An 11470-nucleotide genomic window follows, 5' to 3' on the forward strand; every position below is an offset into this window, starting at 1 on the left:
ACTTGGACAGCAATGATAGAAGTAGTGAGAAGCTCTCCAACTTAGAAGATATTTAAATTGACAGATGATAAGATGTGCTGAAGAATTAGATGTTAGAGATGATGGAAAGAGGAATGAATGATAGCTAGTAGTTTTTTAGACTAAGTAACTTTGTGAAAATGTAGTATTTTTTACTTAGAAGGAGATTATAGAAGAAGGAGTAGATTTGGGGATCAGTAGAGATCAGAATTCTGTGTTGGACCTCTTAAGTTTGAGGTGCTTATTAAACAATCAGCGGATAAAGAAATCCCTAACACTTTCTACACACAAAGCATTTTTAAGTGCTCTCAATATACTAGCTCATTTAATCTTCACAGTAACTTTGCAATAAAAGTACTATTATCATCATTGTCCCCATTTTAAGATTTAATACTTTAACAAGGTTTAATACTAAACTAACTGACCATAATAAGTGGAAGAGGTCTGGCTTGGGGAGTCTGTGTTCTTAAACACGATAGCATGGGAAAAGTTTTCAATCAGCAATAATCGCACCTCAGATAAACCTCATTGGCTAAGATACTGCCACTGTACAAAGCTATTAAACGCTATAGCATGTTAGATGGGTGTGCCAACCAGTCATTAAGGAAAGGCAAAGGCTATTCTTCTTATTAAAAAAATTAGGCTAATAAATGTGACAATTTTATAGATAGAACAGATCCTTTAAAGAATATTAAATTACCAGGGTGCCTGGGTGGCTCACTCAGTTGAGCATCTGCCTTTGACTCAGCATGATCTCAGGGTCCTGGGATCAATCCCCACCTCAGGTTCTGCTCTCAAATAAATAAATAAAAGCTTTTTAAAAAAAGAATATCAGATTACCAAACTGATGCATTAATAAGAAATTGAATTATCTCTAAAATTATTATCTCAACTTGATTTCCTAAAGACTTTTCTCCAAAACCTGTCATGGAATAAATGTTCCTTATATTACATGGACTTGAAAAAATAGAAAAGTGAAATATGTTACTATCCCTTTCACATTATGAAATATATTTAGCTTTAGTACTAAAAGTCAAAAAGGTAAAAAAATATATATAATTCAACTTTCTTTATGAATATTTTGATGAAGACTATAAGGTCTTAAAACAGAATATATCACATTGAAATAATTACCTACTGTGACCTTGTGGGGTTTATTTTAAAAAACAAGCTTGTATAATATAGGAAAACCATTAGCAGAATCCCACGCTTTAGCAGGAAAAATTAAAAACATGTTATTAGGCAACAATCATTAAAAAGTTAAAATGATCACATATTTGTGTATGATTTTATATAAAGAAAGAATTTCCTCAGCATTTAAAACCAGGGAGATGGAAGTCTGAGTGGGTAGAAAATATAGATGGTTCAATCTAATAAAACCAGAATTCAAGATGATGGAGGTTCTCATATACTATGCTAAAGAGTTTGGATTTTGCTCTGGGAGTTAAAGCAGAGCCAATGATGGGCCTATTATAAGTGGGGAAGCCTAGGAAAAGAACAAACAGTCCTCAGTGAGTAGTCAAACCAAACAGGTAACAACTCATGGGACTGGAACAGACCTGCTTACCCAGGAAGGGAAAGGGTTTTTATCCCAAAGAACCGTCAGTATCACAGATTAGGCTAAAGTCAACAGTATTCCAGAGATTAAGATCCAGGCAGTTAAAAAAATTCCTAAAGTAAGTAAATAACTTTGTATTTTACTCTGATTATATTAAAAGCCTTATATCTACTTTAGATTGGCTGAAAGGAATTAATGAAATGGGGTGCCAGAAAGCAGAAGGGGTATTTAAGAAGACACAAATTCATTGTTCCTGATACCTCAATACTTTGATATATTTTTTAAAAAACAAAAAATAACAAAAAAATTTTTAAATTAAAAAAACAACTAAACTAAATAGATATGTTGAATCAGAATGTATACTGGACTGAGAGCCAACTATTGATTAGCTAAGCAAATTTCCATAGAGCTGCCAGGTTCCTGGAGGCAGGTAGTGCATTTAATCCTCACTGACCATGAAAATAAGTCCATGTTATTTGGTATTATATAAATGTGAAACATAGACTGGAGTCCTTTGGAATGGAAATAATTTTTTCTGATATCCAAACTGGGATTCCGTTTCTTGTTCACCAACTTCATTCTCCTTCAAGGGAGAGATAGCAAGATGATACAATGGTTCTTGCCTTCCCTCTTCTGCCTTCACCAGGTATATACACACACACACACAAATACATCACACCAGCAAAATGTTAATAAAATTATGAGTATTCAAACTCTGATTTACTGAAATATTTAGACTTTAGACAAATATTCTCCACATAGTGTAAGAAAATTTGGAAATCTTTCTTTCAAATTTAACATAATTATGTCTTTAACTCAATGATAAAGATTTCCCAACAAATATCATCTGTTCTAGAGTAGTATAGTGATCTCTCAACTTTTCCTTCCTCCATTGGTTTCTTTCTTTTATTTTTTAAGGATTCATTTATTTATTTGAGAGAGAGAGTGTGTGGGAAGGGCCAAAGGGAGAGAGAGGAAGCAGACTCCCCACTGAACAGGGAGCACAACAAGGGGCTCAACCTCACCACCCAGAGATCATGATCTGAACCAATATCAAGAGTGGGATGCTTAACCGACTGAGCCACCCAGGCACCCCTCGATTGGTTTATTTCTAATACAAACCACTCTTCCCCCATAAATGGAGATGAATATATGTGTATTAAGAAAGGTCATAAATGAATTTGGAAAAATGTAAATAGGTTTTGTGTTCTTTTTTTTTTTAAGATTTTATTTATTTATTTGAGAGAGAGCGAAAACGATTACAGAGGGAGAGGGATCACAGAGGCAGAGGAAGAAGCAGACTTGCCGCTGAGTGGAGAGCCTGATTTGGGGCTCCTTCCCAGGACCCTGAGATCATGACCTGAGCCAAAGGCAGACGCTTAACCGACTGAGCCACCCAGGCACCCCTTTTGTGTTCTTTATAATCATTGGTTAAAGTTGCCTAAATTAAAGATGTCACTGGAAGAACCAGCCTCCTGCCCTACCTCTCTCTCCTTCCTTTACCTGAGGAATTGGATCAGGGAAATGAATTCTATACCAGGAACCACTGCTTATAGAGATGTATAGTGAGATGAGGGGGATGCCTGACTATTAAATTGACTTTGAATTTCAATTATTTTAATTTCAATTCCAGATGTTTATATAACTAATGAAATACATAGTTTTGTTATTTGTCATGGAAATCTAATGGAGCTGTTTTCTTTTGCTTCACTAAGATTTAGGATTATTGGGGCGCCTGGGTGGCTCAGTTGGTTAAGCGACTGCCTTTGGCTCAGGTCGTGATCCTGGAGTCCCGGGATCGAGTCCCGCATCGGGCTCCCTGCTCAGCAGGGAGTCTGCTTCTCCCTCTGACCCTCCTCCCTCTCATGCTCTCTGTCTCTCATTCTCTCTCTCTCAAATAAATAAATAAAATCTTTAAAAAAAAAAGATTTAGGATTATTGTCTAGAAACAAGAGATGGAAACTAAAACTTTGTACATAATAATATAAAGCATTATAGTTATTGTTCACAAAGCTATCTGTATAGATTTTATTATATTCGCCCAAAAAAGGTGTTTCTCTCTTTTAGTGTGGCTTTAGACTGCAATATTTTTTAAATTATTGTTTATCTTTGGGAGGGATAAATGTGTGTGTGTGTTTATTCTGGTATCCATGGGAGACCTGGTGCCATAGGAAAAATTCAAGAATATATTATTCAAGAACCTTTGGATTGTGACAGGGAATCAACTCAAATTGGCTTAAGTTAAAACAAAAATCTTGGTTTCCATACTGAAAATTTCAGCACTACCAACTTTAATCATGTCTGGATCCAAGAGTCTCAAATGCCATCATTAGAACCAATCTATCTTTATATCTCTGCGCTGCTTTCCCCTTGATTGGCCTTATTTTTATGATTTTATGGTGCCTGATGGAAGCTCAGACTTACTTCATCCTCTCTGCTAGCACTCTTAGAAAAAACTCCCCAAAACAAAACGTCTTTCTGAGTTGCTCCAGAAAAATTCCTAGGATTACTTTGATTAGAGCAAAGAGTGATTAATCAATCACCATGGCCAGACCACAATACCAATTGTCCAGATCTGGGTCATGAGCTCACCTCTGATTCCAGGGGTTGGGCTAGCCCCACCTAAACCACATGGAATGAAAGTGGGTGGAGGTCGATCCCCAAGGAAAGTCAAGACACCATTACAAGAATAAGGATAGTGATACTAGGTATGCAGAAACAACCCAGGTCCACCCAGTAGCCTGCGCTGGTTTCACTTCACACCGGCTGCAAGGCCTGAGTGGTAACCAGACTGCAGAAGTCACCACAGACTATTTTCTGTGGGCCCTCCTCCTCGCAAATGCAACTCCCACTTACTGTTGCAATGATCTTACTTTGGACTCCCTATCGAAGGCTTTGGGAAATGCTTTGTGGGATGATTATTGCAGCCCAGGAGTGCCCAGATTAAGAAGAATCCATGGGTAAAACCAATCCACATAGATATCAGCCAATTTTTTTTTTTTTTTTGAGAGAGAGAACCAGAGAGTTTTACTTGGAACAATCCCCAAACCTGCAGCGAAATCCTTAACAGCCATAAACTTTGTGGTGAGGTATTAATGGGAGCAAAGCGACAGATTAATGATGGAAAGTGTGGCCCTCTGGAATCGGCACCATACCACCAAGGAAGACCCAAGTTCCAGGTGGTAAACAGCAGTGAACAGAGCAGTGACCAAAGGTCATGCAGAAAACAAGGCTGAGAGAAGCACATGATATAGACAAGGGCTGCCAAGCCGATGACTCAGGAGTTGACATGGGACAAACCCACTTGTTCTTTTATTTTCCAAATAAACTAGAAGGTGACCCTTAGATGCAGGAGGATGACATTTCAGTTACACAATCATAAAAGCCCAAAAATTAGAAGCAACAGCAAAAGGTACAATGTGTTATTATTTTCAGATGGGGAAACGGGGTGGGATGACTATTTCACAGTGACTATTTTAAGCTGTGAAGACATAGCACAATATTGCAAAGTGATTTGGCATTTTAATAGGCCACAATCAAATGCTGATTAAAAATTGGAAGCTTGGACTTCCTTGCATGAAAATTTTCTTCATCTGCTCTTCAGATGTAACTTTCTTATCGTTGCCACCTTCATTCGATATTGTACTCATCAGTTTTCTATATTGTACTGGTTAAAACTAGATTGGAGCATAAGAGGCAATTCAAGAACTTGGTGGAAAAGTATAAAAAATGGGGACTTTTTGAACCCAAACATTATAAAAAATTATGAATGTAATCATGAAATAGTCACTTGCTTTCAGCAATGCACAATGTTCTTTATATGCATATGGATGTGTGTGATAGGGGAAGAGCTTGGGAAATCAATTAAACATATCCTTGACCCTTTGGGAGTTTCTAATAACCTAACACAGATTTAACTGTAAAAGAACATGTATGCAAATGTGTACTATTGAGAATAAGTGATGTACCAGAAAGAGAACAAATGTAGCGAAATTTTTATGTTGCTTTGCAATTATCATTTGAATTTTAGGACAATGGCCTCAGTAAGTGTCTGTTCTTTGTTGCAGCTTAAAGAGCTTATAGGTAATAGGATTATGGTCCTACTTTTATCTGTGTGAACTCCTTCTGGGGCAAATGAAGAGCCAAAGTCTTTTCACCCTCTGGGCCTCTTCCACTGGAGTATCTGTACTGATCATAGGCTCTCCGCTGAACTTTGGACCTGGCTAATGTGAGCAAATAGGACCAAATCAAACTTCCAGAGAAATTGTCGACAATTTCCAGCCATCATTAATGTTCAGTGCTCCCTTGGATTTTAGCCACGTTCTTACCTTTAATCACTGGACACCCTTAGGATAATGCACCACACCTGGGACTGGGGATAATTTACCACTTGCAGATGGGTTAGCACTGCGGTTCACTTAGACAGAGTTTTGCATTTATTCTGGGTCCCAGAGGCCTTTCTTTTATAGTGCAGTTATATCCACTAAAATTATAACTTCCAAAATTCTGTTCTATTTTATTGCTCTTGCAAAGTATTTATGACCTCTACTGCTTAAGTGGACATTTTTAGAGATTTACTGCTGAAAGCTTTCAGAACTGCACAAAATAGGTGCTGCTGGTGCTGAACCATTAGACTGAGATTCTGTAAGAACTTTTTATAAGATGCCAACAGAAAGTGTATTCAGGTTTAGTTTCTGATACCTTAAGAGCAAATCATATTGAAATATGGGAAGTTTATTTTGTGGCGCATCACTATCCAGTAGACTTAATACACACCTCATATTGGACAAATTAATGTGTTAATTTTTTTCTCTTATTTTAACACGATTTTAGGTAGCGAGAGATTGAGTTATTTCTTAATATGTTAGGAAACCGATTAGTTAATTGTGCCTTTTTACGTTTTTATGCTTATATTCAAGAGAGACCTCTTTGGCAACTCCTTGTCCACTTTTCATATCAGTTTCCTTCTCTGCTAAGCTATTCAGTGTTCTCATATAGCCTTGGCAGGCAGAATTTCCAGGAAGTGTTACTGGGGAGAGTCCCAGGAAAACATGGGCAAAGAATTCTCTGGGTTGAATTTCCTTTTTCTGCCAGATTGAGGGATTTTGCACAATCTAGACTAGAACACACAAGAGAAAGGAGTATTTGTTTCAACCATACCTAAAGGCCTGGGCTGGGAAGAGGACTGGCTAGAGAAAAGCTGAGCCCTTGTTACACTTTTGTCACCAGAGAAGAAACAACTGGTCATGTCTCATTAGACTCTCAGCATCTCCTGGTCCCCTCATCCTTGTTATGACACTTACATGGGCACAAAAAGCCCCTATTGTACCCTTGTCCTGAATATACAGATATGTGAGCAAATAAGAATATTAAAAGGGCATGCTTGTTCTTTAGGACTCCTGGGGACTACAGGCTATAAAAACTAACATATACAACATGCACACACACATGCACACGCGCGCACGCACACACACACACACAGGGCTGGCTATCTATACCAATGCAGCATACATGGATATTTTCAACAAAGCAACTACAGAAATTCCATCTGACAATAATTTCTAAGTAATGCTTTATGTTTTACTGATACTATTGGCTGTGACATGATAAAATTTAATAACAGACCCAATCCAGCTGAGTCACTTGCTGACACCACTAGCCACTCAACTGTCCCGGCTTTAAGACTGAAAATGGCCCTTCCAGATGCTCAGGTCACTCAGAGCCATTTTTCTCAGAGTTGCATGGATTCCCTGCCTTCCCCAGAACCAGAAACAGAAACTTCCAAGCATCACTCATTTAGTCATACTAGGGAGGCTGGGGAGGGGGGAGGAATAGAAGATGAAAGAGACGTATTAAACCTATTTGGGCACATGATTTCTCAACTACCCCCATCTCTTCCTCTACATCTCTGCCTCCACCCATACTCCCTCTACTACAGCCACAGTGAATGACTACTTCCCAAACACATTATGCTTCTGCATGCCTCATGCTCTACAAAATACAATTTATTTCAGGCTGAGGAGTACCTAGTTGTCCTTAGGGACTTACTCAAGTGTTAAATCCTCTGTGAAAATGTTCCTGACTCTCCAGGCAGAACTCATCGTTCCTCTTTCCCTGAGCCCCTAGTACTTATATTCATTAACTCAGGGCTCTATTGTAATGTTTCTGGGCCTTTTTCAGTTTCTTCCACCAGACTACAAACTCTTTGAGGTCAACAATCATGTCTTTTTTCATCTTGGTAACCACCTCTCTATTTTCCTGGTCCCAATGTCTAATACAATGAAGGCTTAGCCCAGAGAAGGTGTTACAGTGTGTTGAGTAAGTTGGTGACTGAAAAATGACTGGAGAACTAAAGTACGGGAAGGATAACGCATCTCTCCAGCACCGAGCCATAAATCTGAATTTGCTTAGTCTGACAATGCTTGGAGGCTGGTTGATCAGAAGTATCCAAAAGATGCCAGGGCTGGTAAGGCCCTCTCTTTTTTCTTATTTTTCTTTTCCTCTTCTTAACTTTAGCTTTAAGTAATGCTGCCTTATTCTAAGTCTATTTTTCCTATATTCTCTATTTTTTCTCCATCCCAGATCTCTGTGCTTTTCCTTCTGTTTTCTCAGCATGTTTAAATTTGCAGACCAGCTGTGGAAGGAAATTGATAGACTCAAATTTCAGGGATTCTAAGAATCTGCTACCTTGAGCCCTCCTGTCCTCAAATACTTGATCCTGCAACGCTGAGCCCGGAGTATACTCTCAATGAATCTCTTTGGAGAAGACAGGATGGACGGAACTCAAACAAGTGGTGCCCAGGAAGAGGCAGTCATGGATCATGGAAATGGCCAAAAGAAGTCACTTTTATTTTCAAGTATGTTCCCAAACCACTGTGCCTTAACCCATTTTCTTGTGTGTAAATTATGTGACTAAATAAAAAAATAAAGAATGAAAAAATAACAAATGAGAAATAAATACATTTTAATTTCAAGCTAACAATTTTAGGTATTTACTATGGTCCCTGCCACTATTCTAGGTGCTTTACGTATATTATATAATTTAGTTCTTACCACAATACAATGAGGAGATTTAGCCATTTCTCCATTTTGCAATGAGGGAACTGAGGTAAACAGAAGGGTTAAGTAAGTTGCTTGAGCTCGTGTCATTTGGTAGGTAGTGGAAAATGGTTTCAAATGTCTGTCATCTTAAATCCATGCAGTGCTCCAAATATTAACAAAAAGCTAAATTGTGATACAGTATTATAAAAGCAATGTTAACAGATTAATGTATTATTTATGCATAACTACCTAGGAGCATAACTACCCAGCAACATGTCATAATGTAAGGATTAAATAAGCTACTGTGATTTTAATTTTAAAGAATAAAATAATTTAAAGCTCATGTATAAATGACCAGTGCTCATAATTTAAAGCTCATGCTTCATAGTTTCTCAATTTGGCCAGCCTCTATTTTTCACATTTTATAAATGCTGAAATTAAGGAATAAAAATGCTTGATGAATGGGCACAACTTTTTTTTTTTAAGTTAAAATAAAACACCAGAATTTCTGATTCCAGATTTCTCTGTCTTCAGGGTCACAATACATGTTGCAGGACATTTGCTTTTATGTTGACTTCTGTAAAGCTGCTAACATCTTTAATGTATTGAAGAATATGTAAATTCAAATAACTGAGCAGAATTACCAAATGATGCCTGGGGGACTCACTCAGTGTGATTTAAAGGAAGTGACTGAGATGTTCTTAAGAATAATAGCTAAATCAATTATTGAGTGCTTCTTATGTACCAGGAACTGTTCTAAGTTGTATTTATGTGTTAACTCCTTAAATTCTCTAAAAATTCTAAGCAGTACCTGCAACTGTTATTTTTTTAGATGAGGAAACTAAAGCTAAGATAAGTAACTTGCCAAAGTCACAGGGCAAATAAATGAAGAGGTCAGAACCAAGATTTGAATATTGGCAGCATTTGGTCCAATCACTGTACATACTGCTTCACTTATGCAGATTATCAACTTTTTGTATTTGGAAAAACTTAGCCAGTGTGAAATGTAATTATTAGCCCAACATATTTTGTTAGACAAATGACCAAAGTTGTATCTCAGAATGTGGGGGTCTCTGTTGCCTAGAGTAACAGTCAGTGTTCCAGTATCACTTATTGACAAGCAACCAAAGTTTTATACAGTCTTTCAGGAGATTCTGGATGTTAAAACATGAAGCTTTTGAGTTTTGGTAAAAATAAGAGCTTTAAAAGTCTAATTTTTTCTTCATTTTAGAGTAAGTCCCAGACCAAGAGACTACAGATATCCTGAGCCATTTTTTTCATCAATGTTATTGCAACTAAGCTGTCCATGGTAAAGTGTACATATTTAGGAAATGTTTTTAAGCCAAATTATCATTTCTATGAAGAATATTCTCAAGTCACACATCTTTATTGGGTACAGAAGGGATGTGGGCTTTAGCACGGTGGCAGTGGGAATGGAACAGCACCATCTATCTGTCAAGTCTTCTCTGGTACCCTAGTAGACACACTTTCCACGATGAAGGGCATCTCCCCCTTCTTTCTTACTTCATTCCCTCTTTCAGCCTCAACTGGTTATTCATCCTGCTCTGCTGCTGGTCTTTAATCTTGCTCTAGCTAGGTAGGGCAGGTCACTTTGTTTGTTCAACTCCAAGAAACATTTGAAGCTTTGTAGATCATGGCAGCTAGAGGACTGAAGTGGGCATTATTGGAGTGATGGAAAAAGAAGTAGGTCATTTATAGTAAGAATGGGATGAAACCACTTACATTTTTTTCTAACAGTGCAGGACACTTTGATATTTGTGGATGAAAAGAAAGAAAAAAGTTTTAAGCCAAAAAACTAGGTTAGTTAAAATGGATTGGAAAAAAGAAAAAAATATATAGACAGATCATGGGTAAGAAAGAGGAGAAATACTACAAGAGGATTATTAAATACAGAACCATGGAAAAATGAGAAGAGATGGAAATGAGGATAAGAAGTATAGCAAAGATTTAAGTAAAAAGGGCATATTTCTCAGTCATAGACATCTAGGTTTAAAAGTTTATTTCCAAGGGTGAGGAGAGCAGGATGACTGAGAACTGAGTGGTATAGAAGGTACCTTCTGTCAGGAAGATCCCATTCTATTCAGTTGCCCACAGAAGCAAAATTAATGGACTTGCTGCATCTCTGGGACTTTGTCTCTTTTATATCTGTGTGAAAACTAGAAAAAGAAAGAATGTTGGTAACAGCTTCTTGGAACTATATTTTTACTGAGGGTTAAGTAAGCCATTTCTAGGGTCTCATACAGAAACCTGGGTGAAAGGATCTCCTAGGAATTTGGCCAAGAGTAGTTTATGAAGTTCTGGTATATGACAAGGGATCTGTACTATCCCACTTGATTAGACCAATCCAGAAGTTTACCGAAGAGCTTAGCATTTAAAGACCTGTACTGGTATTATCTGACACTATCCTACTGGGGCTTTTACTAGTATCTGATGAATTATAAAATATATTTGATATATGAGTGTACATCTATATAAGTTCATCCTTATATACAAAAAGTCAATTGACCCAGAACATTTTGCTCATCCTTTATTGGTTTATGATACTACCTGTCTTAGCACAAGATGCCATAACAAAATATCATATACAGGGTGACTTAAACAACAGAAATTTATTTTCTCACAGCTCGAGAGGCTGAAAGTCTAAGATCAGGGTACCAAAATGGTTGGGTTCTGATGAGATTCCTCTACCTGCCTTGGAGACAGCCACCATCTCACCGTGTATTCACATGGCCTTTCCTTGATGAGATGGGGAGAGGGAGAGAGAGACAGAAAGACACAGAGAGAGGAGAGAATGGAAGTTCTCTTATGTCTCTCCTTATAAAGATACCTAAT

The 11470-nt window shown here is 37.6% G+C and overlaps 1 pseudogene; it reads right to left on the reverse strand.

Annotated features, from left to right (window-relative positions):
• Positions 1–391: 391 nt before the first annotated feature.
• Positions 392–576, reverse strand: LOC123325531 (annotated as a pseudogene).
• Positions 577–11470: the final 10894 nt, after the last annotated feature.

This window comes from Neomonachus schauinslandi, chromosome 8, assembly GCF_002201575.2.
Source record: "Neomonachus schauinslandi chromosome 8, ASM220157v2, whole genome shotgun sequence".
Taxonomy (NCBI): Eukaryota; Metazoa; Chordata; class Mammalia; order Carnivora; family Phocidae; genus Neomonachus; species Neomonachus schauinslandi.